The sequence below is a fragment of the Hippopotamus amphibius genome, chromosome 15, assembly GCF_030028045.1.
Source record: "Hippopotamus amphibius kiboko isolate mHipAmp2 chromosome 15, mHipAmp2.hap2, whole genome shotgun sequence".
Lineage (NCBI taxonomy): Eukaryota > Metazoa > Chordata > Mammalia > Artiodactyla > Hippopotamidae > Hippopotamus > Hippopotamus amphibius.
Window position 1 is genome coordinate 68118459 of NC_080200.1, and position 11496 is coordinate 68129954.

The following is an 11496-nucleotide window of genomic DNA, read 5'->3' on the forward strand; positions in this document are numbered from 1 at the left end:
TTATCTCACCTGTCCTAACAGTGGACGACCCCCCGTGATCGTCCCCGCCGCCCGCCCGTCTCTCACTGACCTCCCGGCACGTTGCCTGTTAACCCTGTACCTCCATCCACATCTAGCGGAGTGACAGCTACATCCAAAGATGCTGAGTGTCTCATTCACTGCCAACCGGAAGGGAATTTATCAGAAAGTTGGGAGCAGAAAATTACAGATCAGGGGAGGAAAAATGGAAACCATTTTGTAATTTTGGAAAAAATGTTTGTTACTGTAAATGCTATAATAAACAGGTGAAAAACAAAAAGTCTTTTTAATTACATTATTTAGCTTGAGTAAGCACAGATTCGGGAATTTTAATTAACCTGACTAAGAAAGTAAATAACCTCAAATGACAATTCTGCTCTGGCACCCCCGGCCCCCAGCGGTGGGGACCCAGCCGTCGGTGCAATGGCGTTTCTGAGGGCACAGCCCACGGGCCCACCCCAGGGAAGTAAGTAGCTCAGTTGTAGGGGAGGGATAAGTGCTGGTTGGAGGGAGGTTTGCCTTTTTTTTCCTTTTTTAATCTTCAGCTCAGGCTTTAACTGAGCAAATCTCACGGAAGCTGAGAGATAAGAAAATTGACTGTCTAAAAATAGTGCATTTCTAAAGACTGCATATTTGGACTAGGATCTCTTCTTCCCTGTTTTAAGTAGATACTTGGAACGATTATTTTTGCCCTCAAGTTTCAATTTAAAGCTATCAACTAGAACATCTGGGGACAAGCCTTGCCCTCTCATTCAGAAGTCTAATATTTTAGGATGATTTTTACTGAACAAAATGAGTGATGCATGTGTGTTTCCTTCACACTTAAGCATGGACGTTCACGTGTGCAAACAGCACCTCTGGGCAGACCCGGGGAGGCACAGCTGATGTTCTACAGGACCTGCTGCGTAAGCCTGTGTGTCTGGGTGGTTTATGCGGATTAGCTAATTTTTCTTTCAGGGAAAACATCCCGGTACCAGGTATTATGTGGCCACACATTTGCTGAGTCCAGTTCTGCTAGAAAAGGGAATTGAAAGGCATCATGACCCCCAATACTCTGCCCTGTGGCATTTCAGTAAGCAAACCAGAGAGTCTAAATGAGAGTTACTTGAATTCTTTCGGTTTGGGCAAGTAACATGTGTCCTTTCTACCACATTGGAAATAGTGTTGGTAATTTAAAGGAGAGCAAATACTATTTTCCTTTCTTTAAAAAGTCAGACAACCGTTGAATAGACCTGTTTTGTTTTCGGTGTATAAAAGGACTCCCACAGCCTGTTGCCACGGTCCTTGTATCTCTGTGCTCGCAGCCGTAGGCAGCGCTGAGCTGAGCGGCCGGCAGCCTTGGTGGCTGGAGCCCCTGGGGTCCTGAGGCTCGGGGTCCTCCTGAAGATGTCCAGGAGGACAGATGCCGGGGCAAGGTGGGTTTCACCCCAGAGTCAGATTTCAGCCTTTTGGAAGTTCATGTGGGAGTGAAGGTGGCTCTGTGGCCTCTTGGTGGAGGTGAAGCCTCCCCACGGGGAGGACTGACTGGCTGGGACATTCTCAGCCTGTGGCTGCAGCCATGTGAGCTGGGGCCACGGATGGTGCCACCACGAGTGCCCTGGTCCCCTCACTGTCACGCCTCTCTGGAAAAAGGTGAGGTGTGGACAGGCCCTCCTGCCCTGAACCTGAGGGAGCCTGAGACCTCCTCCCTGCTCAGAGGCAGACACACACTGGGGACCAGTAGGACAGAGTCTCGCCATGCTGAGTGCTTTGGAGAATGTTCCTAAAGACGTTCTGGATCTACCGCGACTCTTACAGCTTCACAGCCCTTCCTGGTTAAGAAGCGGTGACAGAATATTTCCTTAGATGGGTGGCTTTGTCATCCTGAATTTACTGGTGTGGAGACAGATGCCCGGAGAGGTGCGTCACTGAGCCACAGAGCACAGAGGCCCAACGACAGCAGAGCCCAGAGCCCAGCACACAGCCTCGCTTTCCAGCCACTGGGTCCTGGGATCACAGAGCTTTCAGGTCGCCGGTTACAAACGTCGCTCACCTGGGACAGACGTCAACCTCATGTTTAACAGAAGTCAGACCATCGGGAGTTGCTTGAAGGAGAGTTAGAGCTCTAGCCTAGGAGAGCATCTAATAGAACAGAACACTTTGAAAGTATTGATGGATAATATACCGCAAGAATCTAAGATGACATAGTCATATCTTTAGGAAAAATTTGCTAATTGTTAATATATAACAATTTTAAAGTTTAAAGAATTTTACATTTCACATGTGTGCTAACATACAGTATTTGCCTTGGTCTGAATTCTGTCACTAAGCGCAATGCCCTCCATGTCCATCCACGTTGATGCTAATGGCAGTATTTCATTCTTTTTTTATGGCTGAGTAGTGTTTCATTGTGTGTGTATTTATGTGTGTGTGTGTTACATCCTCCTTATCCGTGTATCTATTCACGGACACGTAGGTTGCTTCCATATCTTGGCTATTGTAAATATTGCTGCTGTGAACATTGGGGTTATCTTTTCGAATTAATGTTTTAATTTTCTTTGCATAAATACGCAGGAGTGGAATTGCTAGGCCATATGGCAGCTCTCTTGTCAGTGTTCTGAGGCCCCTCCACACTGTCCTCCACGGCGGCGGCACCCGTTCACACTCCCACCAGCAGTGCACAGGGGCTCCCTTTTCCCCGTTTGTTGTCTGTGTTCTTTTTGACGATGGCCATTTTGACACGTGTGAGGTGACATCTCATTGTGGTTTTGATGTGCACTTCTCTGATGATTAATAATGTGGAGTGTCTTTTCATGTACCTGTCTGTCCTCTTTGGGAAAATGTCAGTACATGTCTTCTGCCCATTTTTTAACCATTTGTTTTACGTTGGGTTGCATGAGCTGTTTCTATATTTTGGGTATTAACCCCTTATTGTTCACAACATTTGCAAATATTTTCTCCCCTTCAGTAGGTTGTCTTTTTGTTCTGTTGATGGTTTCCTCTGCTGTGCAAAAAACGTTTACGTTGAATTAGGTCTCATTTGTTTATTTTTTGTGTCTGTTTCTTTTGCCTTAGGAGACAGATTCAAAAAATAAAATAAAATGCTGATTTGTGTCAAGGAGTAGTCTATGTTTTCTTCTAGGAATTAGGAATTTTATGGGCTTCTTGTCTTACATTTCGGTCTTTATCAAACTAGAGAATATAACAAAAAAGAAACAGAGGCACAGACAGAACAAACTAGTGGTCCCCAGTGGGGAGAGGAAAGGGGGGAGGGGCAAGGGAGGGGGAGGGGACTAAGAGGTACAAGCTACTATGTGTAATATACATGAGCTACCAGGATATATCGCACAGCACAGGAATGCAGTCAACACTTTATAACAACCATCAATGGAGAATAACCTTTAAAAATTGTGAATCACTATTTTATACACCTGAAGCGTATAGAATAGTGTAAGTCAACTACACCTCAATAGAAAAGTGTGAAATCAGAAAAATGTTTTAAATATTAAGTGTTATTCAAAAGTGATTGTATATTGGCTGCTCCAAAAATAAATTATAATATTTGGTGACCTGTAATAAAGTTTTTGTTGAATCATATTTTCGTGAACATTTAGGAATACTATTTTATTTCACATTCACCCAATAAGTTCAATGTTTGTTACAAGTTTTAGGGTGACTGGGCTCGGATGGACTCTTTTCGCGTCCAACATCAGCAGAATCCGTTTCCATCTCCTCACCTCTGTCTCGCTCTCCACCCCTGCTTCTCCTTTGGTTTCTTACCCCTTGTCTCGCTGTCTTTTTGTATCCCCTGCAGTGGTTTGAACAGTGTTCCCCCAAATTTACATCCACCTGGGACCTCAGAACGTGGCTTTGTTTGGAAATAGGGTCTTTGCAGACGTAATTAAGTAAAGATGAGGGCCTCCATCTTTAGGGTGGGACCTAAACCCAGTGACCGGTGCCCTGAGTAGAAGACGAGAGGACACAGAGACACAGAAGAGGAGGTGGTCACGTGAGGATGCAGGCAGACATTGGGGTGACGCAGCCACAGGCCGAGGACACCTGGGGTCACCAGAAACGGGAAGAGACAAAGAAGGACCCTCTCCTGCAGCCTTCATAGAGGGTGCAGCTCAGTGACACCTTGGTTCTGGACTTCTGGCTTCCAGAACAAGGAGAATAAACTTCTTTTGTTTTAAGCCATCTGGTCTGTGGTGATGATTCCGTCGACCTGGGAGACCCACATACCTCCTCTTCACTACCTAGGCTTCCACATGTTAGCATCTGCGGTTCTGTGGCATGGAAGTTTTCTTTTTATTCTTTATTCATTGCATGCATGTATTTATTTTTATTTTTTATTTGTCTCTGTAGGAGAGAAGACTGTCTTTCTAATCTATAGGCCAAGCAGTCCTGCTGGCCAGGGGAGCCCCACACATTGTCCCCTTCCCTGTGTCCTGGATGAAATTTGCCAGCAGTTGGGGAACTATCAAGCTGGAAAGTGTTGGCCTTTTAACACTTTATTGGAAAGCATGAAACTTTAAATTACAGCTCTGCGTCATCCGTGGCATTTTACCATCAAATCTTAATGCCACAGCCACTTCGGAAGATAGCTTGAAGATTTCCTACAAAACGAAACCTACTGTTATCATTTGATCCAGCAGTGGTGCTCCTTGGTATTTACCCAAATGAAAACTCATGTCCAAACAAAAACCTGCATGTTTATAGCAGCTTTAGTCGTAACTGCCAACATTTGGAAACAACCAAGGTGTCATTCAGTAGGGGACCGGATAAACCACATTCGGACAACGGAATATTATTTAGCACGAGAAAGGAAAGAGCTATCAAGCCATGAGAAGACAAGGAGGAACCTTAAATGCGTACGCCTCAGTGAGAGAAGCCCATCTGAAAAGGCTCCCCACTGCCTGTGCCACCTCCACGGCACTCCGGACAAGACAAGGCTATGGAGTCAATAAAAGCATCCGTGGTGGCAGGGGTCGTGGGGAGGGATGCATGGGTGGAGCACGGGGGACTTTTCGGGCAGTGGAAATACACTGTATGATACGGAATGCTGCATACATGTCATTACATTTTTGTCCAGACCCGCAGCGGGTACGGCACGGAGAGGGAACTACAAAGCAAACTGCGGAATTTGAGTGATAACGACTCGTCGGTACGGGTTCATCAGTTCCGACAAATGTACCATCTGGTGGAGATATTGATGATGGGGGAGACGTATTGATAACGTGTGCGGAAGGAAGTATGTGGGAGACTCTGTACCTTCCTCTCAGTTTTACTGTGAGTCTAAAACTGTTCTAAAAAATAGTCTTTTTTTAAAAAACTTGAATACCTAGAATCGCAATTTTCATTGAGAAAATGTAAATGTTTAGCATTTACATCGTTATTAAAATGTTTAATTTACATTTGTGGATTTTTTAAATAACATGCATGCAGTACAAACATTAATAAAATCTACACACATGCACAATACAAATGTTGTGTGTCCATTCTACGTTTATTCTGGAAAGTTTTTAAATATACTTCTTTAGCTTGTCAAAAAGCAAACAACTGTCTGAGTTTTATTGTGATATAAATATACACATTTGCACTTCTTGGAAATAGCCGCAACTGTAAGCATGGAAAGCATTTATGGGAAATTATCTATTTTTATTTTCTTCTATTAACTAGAAATTGAGATAGTTCTGTTCTTTAAAGTTTCAATGGTTCAGCTTTTATTTTTTTCTGAAATAAGTGTTCCATTGGATTCTATATTTTCTACACAATAAATTCTGATTTCCATTTTCATAATTCCTTCTGTAGTCTGTTCTCATGATGGTGCTTGGAAGTCTCGTGGGCTCCAAGCGTGTCTCCCGGTTGGCCCGGATTCTCTGTGGAGGCGGCTCTGTTCCACCGACTTGGATCAATAATAGATATTTTACGGAGTGTGCCTGGGGCTTATGTGGAGAACTGGAATTGGGAATCGTTCAAGATTTTATCATCTCACATCCTATTCTTTTCCAAGCCAGTCACCTATGTCCACACGGGCGATGACATTTCCGTTTTCTGGAACAGAAGTGCCCCTGGAGCTTGTCCTAGAGAATCCACACCACTTCACACCAACTCCTCCACGGAGAATGCCTCAGCCAGCCATGGTTGTCCTGCTCTAGACCCAAAGAGGGTGAGAAACCGACCACGGAGCTGCCTCCCTGGGGTCCAGCGAGGAGTAGCCTTGTGGTAGGGGTGGACCCACACAGGCTAATGATTTGACATCAGAGTCTAGGGCTCTGGCCTCCTTCACAGTGGAAGCCGACCTTTACCATGCTTCCCTGAGGATGGAGGGGGACATGTGGGCAGGTGTCCACTCATGAATTGTGGCCTGTCCCCATGGCACTGCCTGTGGCTGGTTTGGGCCAGCAGCCTTGTCCTTCTCACTTGTCTCTGGACCAGCTGAGGAGGCTGTTGGTTGCGCTCAGGTGCCCTCCCAAGGAAGACCCGGTGGTTTGGCTTATTTTCCCCCGGGGAGCCTGAACTCCCTCGGTGATGGGATCTGGGGAAGATGCAGGGTCAAATCCTGGGTGGAATGCTGTCAAATGCCCATTCTCACCATAAATGAGACCCATTTTTCTATCTAGAACTGCTAAGAGACAGATAAAGATATTTTCTAGTTAAGTATAAATACTAAATACAAGATAATGGTGATTAATATATATGATTAAGTGAAACGATAATATTAGAATTCTTGATAAGACAAAAATGGAATTTGCTGTGATTAGTCTTGTGGAACAAACTAGAAAGATAGCCTGGAAAATGTAATCTGCAGAGTATAGACAAATAAATTTTTATTTCAAATCTTCAGGGAAGCTTTAAATAAAAGAAATAGCTATTGGCAACATTAATGACAACAACTTTTCCAATAACACCTAGCGTTGTAACAATGAGGTTGCTTTTAGGGAGAGATTTAGATGGAATACTGAGTACATGTTTCTTTTCCATATCAAATTTCATAAAAATAACAGGTGAGATTCTTACACAGGAAGAAATCCTGGAGGCTATTAGACAAAAGAAGAGTACAAGGGGGTGGACAGAATGCCCTCCCCACCAAAATTTGTTGAGAAATTCTGCAAAGATCAGTCAACTTGGAGAAAACAAGAGTGAGAAGTCATAGTCCACAATACAAGATGGAATTCCTGCAAAGATAACGGTGACTCCAGAGGTCCTCCAAACTGAGAGTAAAAATAAACAACACGAACTAGGAAAAGAGTTCTAGGAGAGAACTGTCTGTCTGTCTGTCTGTCTGGGAAATCAGTTGCTTCATAGAAAAACTGTTGCAAATGCCAATAGAAGCAAACAATCCCAAATTTACAAGCACTTAGAAAAACAAACATCATGAAAAAGAAATCTATATCTCCAGGACAGAAGAACCAACATCAGAGAAAATAGAACAAAACAAACAGAAAAGCAGACCTTGAAATAAAGTCTTAAAACAGACACCCTGGGATTCAAAAGGCAATCACATATACAAAGAAGATAAGCTCCTAAAGAAAACTGAGTTCATAATAAATTAAATTAAATCAACAGGCTCAATAGGAGAGCCTGAAGATCACATCTGGGGAGCTGAAAGATGACGCCACTCATTCTGATTCACAAAGGTCAGAATAGTTAAGAGACCTGGAGTAGACCCAGAAGTTTTCATATCTGCTTGGAAGAGCTCCAGGAGAAACGGAGAAGAGGAGTTTATCTTAAATACCAATAGGAAGAAGGGGGCGGGAGGAGAATGAGCAGAAACTTTCTTTTTAAATTATTCAGTTTAAAATACCTTCCCCCACCCCTCACTACCACATACACAAGGACCCAAGCTAAATGTGATAAATACCAAAGATTTACTTACCCCAGGTATAACTGGATGAAGCTTTAGAACTGCAAGCATGCAAAGAAAATGGTAACATTTCCCCCCAAAGCCTAAATTTCCTAAAAATGAACAAGAATTAATTAATTTGGCTTCAAGTTTGCTGGTATACTAGAAAGACAATCATTACAGCTTCAAAGTTCCAAATAAAAATATTTTAACCCTAAAACCATTTACGGAACAAAACAAACCTTGACGTTTGAAGACAAAGTGATGTTTCCACGTTTGACGACACGGTCAAACATGTTGAACAGGAAACTCAGAAAGAGTGCCACTGGAGAAAAAAAATCACTTGAGAAGGTACTCGAGGAAAACAAAGTAAATCAATCGATCAATCCTCAGGAAGCAGCATGTGGGATAAGAAACGGTGCTGATTAATTCAGAAATCGGTAAATCTGATTTTAAATATAATGAATCTTTGAGTCACGATAAGACAGTGACTAGTAGAAGCACAGACAGTGTTTCTGATGACTTTAACACGAAAGCTTTGTGTGGAAGGGTGAGAGGACATAAAAATGTTGTCTCATGCAGGAGGAGGAAGTGTATTGAATCTAGATATTCACAGAAAGAGTACGCTTAGCACAACTTAAAATGTGTGGACCTAAATTAATTTAATTAGTTAAAATTTTAAGGGCACTGCCAACATACATTAAGCCAACAAAAATAAGCCTAAATATATCCAAGAGCAATGACAGCGGTCAAATGGAATTGGTTAAACTCAACAATTCCAAGGGTCCAAGATTAGAGAGACATCCTGTCTACATTTGGTTTATGTTACTTACATATTGCTGTGTAATAAATCACCCCAAAATGTAGAGGCTTAAACAACAGACAGTTACTGTCTCACAGCCCCTCTGAGTCAGGAGTCTGGGCGTGGCGCAGCGGAGCCCCTTAGTTTAAGATCTCCCATTGCTGCAGTCAAGGCTGGGGCTGAAATTTCATCTCAAGGCGCGACTGGGGTGGGGTCCAAGCTCACAGGATTTAGTTCCTCGCATATTGGTGGACTGAGAGTCTCCGTTCCTGGAAGCCCCCTTCCTTTTTTTTCGCTCTGGAGCCTCTCTTTCTTGGGACAGCTCACAACGGGGCAACGTGATTCCTCAGAGGAAGCAACGGAGAAGAGCCAGAGAGGCTGACCCAGAAGGAGGTGTGGACTCTTTACAGCCTCATCTGCCGCAGGTGCAGCCCACATTCAGGACTCGGATGCCAGGAGGGGGGGTTCATTGGTAAACACGTGGGAGGCTGCCTGCTGCAACAAGTGACACACGCGGGTGATGCACATAAGGAAACAGCCTGGCATGAGCAGGACCATCAACAGGCTGTCAAGGAAAGCAGACCTCAGGCAAAGGGTGATTAAAAAGAACAAGGGGCTTTTACTATTATGCTGCACGGTGTGTGTATAAGAGCAAAGATCTAGCAAGGAGTGACAAGTCAGTGCTTTCTTCATCTAACAACAAAACTTTAAAATAGATAAAGCAAAAGTTTATAGAAATACAAGGAAAGTATTTGAACATTCTTTGCTCAGGTAAAGTATCCTCCGATCATGTAAAGAAAAACGTTCGGTTTGAGTAAGCAGCCTGACATACGTACAATTGTGAGTGTATGTGTAGATATTTTTTCAAACATGAAATAATTACAAAAATTGATATGAATTTAGAAAATGTCAATAAATGCCACTCCCCACAGAAACCTTGAAAGCCAAATTCTCTGAGAACAGTAAACACAAAACAGATGAGCGCTTAAAGGAAATCTCAAAACCTGGAAATTTGAAAGTAATCTCTTCACTAACTCACAGCTAAAAAAGGAAAGAAAACATTTTTTAAAGTATTCATCCAGTGCACGAACGCTAGGAAGAAAGGGCCTCCCATACAGTTCTTGTGGGTTTGTGAATCGTTGGACTTTTGACAAGCAGTCTGGAAACATCTCCTAAAATTAAATTAATAAACTGTTTAACTCAGCAAACAGACTCCTGGGGATCTATCGCAAATAATTAAAATCATCAATATCTAGGAAAATAGCTGAAGGAATGTATGTAACGGTATTGTTTCAAGTAGTAAAGCATTAGAAATTAAGTGACTGTCCAGGGACGGAATGGGAGAACGGACCCTGGAGAAAGACCAGGCTGCAAAGAGGATGCACTAGGGCCTCGCTGAGTGAGCAAGCCAAGTGCCCAGCAGAGTTTAGAAACAGGGCCACCCCCACAAGAAGGAAGGCAAGGCGATAGCCCCCTCCCTCTCTGTGCACACACAGATACCAGGACACGCATGGGACTGTCGACACGGACGCTTGTAGGTGATGTGGGTGGGTGTGACGAGAGAAAGAACATGTATATTATATGTTTATTATCTGTATATTATATATTTATATGTATCACATACTATATTGTATATATGATATATTTATATGCATGTATGTCTACATAAAAAGATCTGCTTGTGTGTGTGTGTGCAAAATCCAAAGTCCTCCCGTGCACACACAGGCACACGGGACTGGCCGTGCTGAAGGCGTTACAGCGAAAAGCTATGCCACAAACAAAACCGTGAATAAAGTTTAAAAACATTTGGCAAACTGGGAAAATATACTTACAATCCGTGTAATATCCATGGTACACAAAGAGAACCTACAAATTAATAAGATAAAAACAACCTGATTTAAACTACTCAAGAGAAATAGTTAATTTTACAAATTAAAAGTATGCATAAATGTACAAGTAATTGAGAGAAATGGAAATGGAAGTGAGAAACCACTTGCGCCCATCAGATTGGGGGGGGAAAAGACCAGTGTTTTGGTATTTGATGGGAGTGTAAATGGGTACCTATAGGGGGAAGTAATTCCTTGCAATTCTGTGAGTTCACCACTGGGGATATATGGGAAAATATTTTTCTGTTTGGGCAAAATAATCTATGTGGAAAGTTATTCATTGTGATATTGTTTATAGTAGAAAAAACAGAAAATATCTAATTGTACATCATGGGAGATGCCTCCCAGCCCTGAAAAGGTATAGAACATTTAAGCTATGGAATACAATGCGAGCCTAGTTAATACAATATGATCCTTTAGGTATTGACATGAAATGTTTCTAAGATACACTGTTAAATTAGAAAAACAAAGAATAGTAAGTGTAATCTACTTTTTTTTTTAATAAAAATCCACTATCAGCGTGTCTAGGTGCCTATCGTTATGCAAAGACAGAATGTTTTCAGGAAGAATCAACCTAACAGAGGGCTTATTTGGGGAAGAGGAGTGAGGTTTCTCTTGAGATGTTTGTTTCAGAATTAATGCAGCAATGTATGAAAAGTTTCAGAAGATCCTAGAAAATGGGCAAAATGGAAAAGAGAAAAGTTAGATCAATGATTTTACATTCACTTCATCGAACATTTTTTGAAGCTCTACGGCTCTCTTTCTCTTTTCCCAGAACTGCTATTTTATTTTATTTTATTTTAATTTTATTTTATTTTATTTTATTTGGGACCTGGGAAGGGGATAAAAGGATGTGTTTGCAGCTGTTTCCATTTCCTGCACCTACCTGTGTACTTTTAACTTTGCTATAAATAAAACATACTGATTTATTTCCTGTACACTTAAAACTAACTGCAATTCCAATA